The following is a 5,304-nucleotide window of genomic DNA, read 5'->3' on the forward strand; positions in this document are numbered from 1 at the left end:
CGGGTCAAATTTGCGCTATATAAAACTCTGTAAAATATATATTTTTTTTAAACTGGATAATTATGCAATTTCCTCAATTGCCTTCAGTGAATGCTTGACACTTCTTTGTATTCCAAAATATACTCATATTAGTTATAAATTGCACCAGGTCAGTGTACTTTTTGTGATGCTTTTCTCCAATTAAATAATCTGTGAATCAGTTAGATATGCTTTGTATTATACCTCCGAAACTTAAACCAGTCACAAATGAATTCCTGGTTTTTATATCTAGCAGGACATAATCATGGTTTCTTTCAACGTCCTATTTTTTCACTTGGAATACTCCGTGTGTGTTAGAAAATATAGAGACTTTCTGCTTTTGGACAATTCCGGAGAAGTTCTTTGTAAATGGCTGGTAGAAAATATAGATGAAACTGGTCGGCCAATCACCGAAGAGAGAGATTTTAAAGCTATGATTCTTTTCCAATCATCTGGTAAGCACAATATGTAAACTTTTATATTAGGATTGCAACTGCAGGATATTAGTACTAATTACCAACATGATTCAGTAAAATCCTACATTTGAGAGTAAGTTAATCCAATAATGGTCGGTAAAAATTAACATGAATGTCCTCACATATACCTTGCATTGCTCTCCAATGACAAATGTACCACTTATGAAAAGGGCTGAAACTTTTAGCTTGTGGCACTACTATAAGGCAGCCATTTGTGGATAAACTATTTTATTTAGGCAACTTTTTTCAGGAGGTTCAAGTTCAGGCTTACAATGTGTACTGTCTAATAAGGAAAACTTACTTTGTTATGGATAGATTATACATTTGTCCTTTAATATCAATACCTGTTTATTTATATATTCTGGCTAGCGCTTGAAGATATATTGCAAGTGATCAATGTGTTATCTCTGTTTTGAAGTTTATTTATAAATGTTTTTTTTTCATTTTTTAGTGAAGAAACAGTGTCTTATTTTTGAAGACTTAATTGCAAGCTATTCAACTCCAAGAGGAAGAAACTGCAGAGAAAAGATGCAAGGACAAAAAAGCAAAGCAGAGTGGGCAGGATCACATAAGAGTTGCTAACCATACTCATGCCGAAAGCACAGCTTCTCAGCCTGGAGATGCGAGTTCGCGGGTGAATTTGCAGAAACTTGAAAACTTGGCCCTTTTAGCAGGGATGGCTAGTGTCCTTCATCTAAAATCTACAAGTAAATATGACGAAGTAGAACGTGAAAAAGAACTTGTCTTGGAGTCCCCACTTAAATCCAAATATCAAGGACAAAAACATGCCTCCCTTTCACCACCACACCAGTTAATACCCAAAAAATGATTTCCTACACAGGAGCTGGCTATTTCGAGCAATGGAGTAACATCTACTAGACCCTGCAAACAAAATCCCAAAATGATGGTACACTTTGCAACACATAGTTTGACACCACAAGGTTTTGTGGCTCACGGCTCAGTCACACAGCCCGGCCTACAGTGACTTTCCATCGGCAGTAACGCATGTGGATGTGAACCGTACCGCTTGCCATGATGACCCGTTTGCAAGCAACGTAATCTGTGAACTTAATGTAAGCAGAGCTAAATGAGTGCTGCCATTATACACATTTGCATATTATTAGGCCTGTATGCCAGCCTTTTTTGCTCAGTGAACGTAACGTAACATGCCCTTTGTTGCCAAAACCACATAAGTTCTACCGGTTATCTCTGCAAAAAGCCTTCATACTTTTTAAAACATTGAATTAATATAGTGCATTCATTTACTCAACAATAGGGCACATATACCTACCTATTAAAATGTGAGTAAACAAATGGAAAACTGTTTGATATGATCAGTATAAATGATGGACTAATGGTTGCTTTTCTTTTTTTCCCCTCAGGACAACCAAGAATCATTTCATTTGATGACGGAGGAAAGTCCATCATTCAACACTGGGGTAATTTTTTTAAAGGTACATAGGAAATAGCATTTCCACTTGTATGCCCTAATTATGATTTGCTTTCTCTCTAAGGAAATGGTATATTACTCCTTGTCCTTAATTTATCAAAACAAAAGCTTTTCTGTTGGCCCTGGTTCCTGTCTGGATGAGGAGTGTATACGGTTACAAGCCGAAAACGAACACTATGATATTCTACCTTTCCACGTAAACTGCAACAAATTCCCATTAATAATCCTTTTTACCATCCAAACACATGCATTGCTAAAAAGTATGCTTGTTTAGTGTATATTGTATTTATTATCTGCTGCCTTTAACAACTGTATTTATTTGATTATAGCACAGTTGCAAGGCACTTGCAATAGTGGGTTGGCTATACAGTATTTGCAAGCTGGGCTGTCTGCTTTGACCAATTCAAGGAATTTAACAGATACAACAGTATCAAAAATATGCAGTTGATCATTCACTGTACAAAAGGTACTTCTTTGCCACTCTTTTAACACAGTTAAAGTTTATATAGGACAAACCTTGTAGAGTTCCAGCATGAGGACTTTGAAATCTTTCTGCATGCAATGTTTTTAAATATGGCTGCTTTATACTCCTGGAGCTAACCTAGCAAATATTACATTGTTAGCCATTTACAGATGGCAAATCAAAATAAAAAAAACACTCTCTCCTATACATATTTTTTAGCATGTAACCTAACATAATGGCAAATAGTTAATAGTTGTGTTATTTTGAAGACTGATATGCAGCAGTTGGTAAAGGACTCAAACAATCCTTCACGGTTCAGAGATGTACTTGTTCAAAGAGAAATTTGCATAGACTCTTGGATGAAGTCATGGCAGCTCGGGACAGTGCAGGTTTTCTTCTCAATAGTATCAGCAAAATACTTTTTTCTCCTAAAGAACTTGCATCTGCAAAAGTTGTAACGAAGGCTCGTGCTGAAACAGCTGTCCTTGATGAGGAGAAGGTTGATGCATTGTTTGGTAAGATATTACTGGGATTGTGAAAATTCATTATACACTGTGTTAAGTTATGTTTGCCTATGTGGTTTTGTATCATAATTGAACGATGACTCCATCATTACTGAACAGCTGTCTGCAAAAAACAATATGGGGGTGGCTTGTAATTTCTTAACAGTTTGTGCTGAGCTTGTGCTACAAATGGCATGCAAATCTGGCGCAAAGCCTTGAGTTGGGATTTCATTTGTAAATCTGTAGTTCCAGGTGTGAGGTGCTGAAACTGGATGAATGGGTGATAGCAAACTGCACGGAGGCATTATTCTTTGGAAATATTTGCCCTCCACCCACGGAGCTTTGGTGGCCACAGGTAATGGGCCATCCACCTATCCCAGCAGCATCGCCAAAAAATCTAGGGGTTCTATGGGAGACAGACCTCTCCCTTTCTGCCCAGATCACGCAGGTGTCAGCGGCCTTTTTTGGGAAATTAAAAGGTCTGCGTAAAGTCATCCAACTTCTGCCTGAGGAATGTCGTCGGGTGATCATACATGCCACAGTGACGTCAAGACTGGATTATGCCAACAGCCTATATGTAGGGCTGTTGGCCTACCAAATTAAAAGACTGCATCTAGTCCAAAATGCAGCAGCAAGAATTATTAGGAGAGTACCCTTCCGGCATCACATCTCGCCACATATTAAGTTACTCCATTGGCTGCCCGTGGCTAGGAGAATAGAATTCAATGCACTTACCCTTGCTTTCCGGTCTCTCAATGGAAAATGCCCTAACTATTTGAAACTACATCTGTGTAGCTACAAACAAAATAGGACTCTAAGATCTAATGCCCTGAACCTGTTGAGCGTCCCCAGGTTCAAGAAGACTCACATTGGAGGCAGATCCTTTTAGACCGTGACCTCAAAGCTCTGGAATGCGCTGCCCAGCTCTCTGAGGCAGATCAAATTGGAGCCCGTCTTTAGGAAGGCCCTGAAGACTCTGCTTTTTAATCTAGATCCTTAGCTCAGCACCACAACTGCCGGTCTAGCGGTTGCACCCGGGGTTCTTTCTTAGTGCCGGGACACCTCTGTTTGAGGTAGCTGTTCACGCTCTTATAAATTCTGCTATTATTATATTAAAATATACCGTGCTCGCAGCTTTTATTTAGACCTGATCAACTCCCTAATAATTAGATCAGTTGGTCCTGGTCCTAACACTTCGTTGTAAGCTCCTATTTTGATTTCTGGTCACTATGCTAGTTTCTTAGACTGTTTTCCAAATATGAATATTGCAAGTACAGTTCAGACTCACCGTGGCTGCCTCCAGGATGGTTTTGTAAAGAAATCTGGCACTGATTACTTTCTGTTTGCAGAGGAAGCATGACAGCGTCTAGTGAACATGACTATGGCATGTTTGTTTTAATGCATCTACATGTGTACAGTCTTTCTTCCAAGTAGCCCAGCATTTCAAAAGGGTGAAAGAGGCAGAAGACCGACTACTACTTGGGGCTAGAACTGTCATTACGGATCAGGGGCTCATAGTTCATAAAGGAACTTTATCTTTTTTGTCCTTCTGCCCCCCTCTTCATCAATGCTTTGCTCTCACCTGAGCCTCTTTGACCAAGTGGCCTTAATGTTTCACTTAGGAACCCTGTAACCCTAACCATATTGCATCTGGCACACTGTATGAAATAATGGAATTGGAACTTTTTATAGGCAGCCCAGCCCTATTCAAAACCAAAAATAAAGGTGCAACATGATACTGATGTATGTTATTTTCTTTTTCCAGAGCTTATGAAGTATGTGTGCAGTGCCAACGGCTGGCAATTACTGGACAAGAGAAGTATGAGAAGGAAGCTGGCTATAAAAATTGGCAATGCCAGAAGAGGATTAAGGAAATCTCCGCATCTAGAATCAAACCACGAAGTTGCTGGTTTTAGTTAAGCCAGTTGTTTTTGTTGCAGTAGTCTGGGCTCTTTTCCCTGGATTTTTTTTGTTCTAGAATTTTTCTCTTGTTTGGTATCCTGGCCCCTGTGGGGCCAAATATGTGCTTTAGATATATAAAATTACATGTTGACACATCCCTTTTGATAATTTTTCCTTTACCACTGTTTTGTTTAGTCTTTTACAAATGGTCACCATGTCAAACAGCGTCAGAAAATGCACTGTACTTCAAAAAAAGGGAAATCCTAGTGAGTCAGGAGTATGGGAGTAGCGGCACACGTTAAGCTTATCTGAATGCAAAGGTATAACACTGCTGCAGACCACTTCTTTTGTATGAAGGTGCTTGTGGTATTTCTGCAGCACAAACCTAGCCAAAAATAGCAACTTGTATTTTATACAAGTGTCTACCTCTCGCAGTAGAGTTTAAAAAGTAATCTTTCCAAAGCAGGAGAAAAACAATCTGATTATTAGGAC

General features: G+C 39.1%; 1 pseudogene; it reads left to right on the forward strand.

Moving 5' to 3' along the window:
* The first annotated feature begins 283 nt into the window (after positions 1–283).
* Positions 284–4,863, forward strand: LOC147712776 (uncharacterized; annotated as a pseudogene).
* Positions 4,864–5,304: the final 441 nt, after the last annotated feature.

Source organism: Lissotriton vulgaris, chromosome 5, assembly GCF_964263255.1.
Source record: "Lissotriton vulgaris chromosome 5, aLisVul1.2, whole genome shotgun sequence".
NCBI lineage: Eukaryota > Metazoa > Chordata > Amphibia > Caudata > Salamandridae > Lissotriton > Lissotriton vulgaris.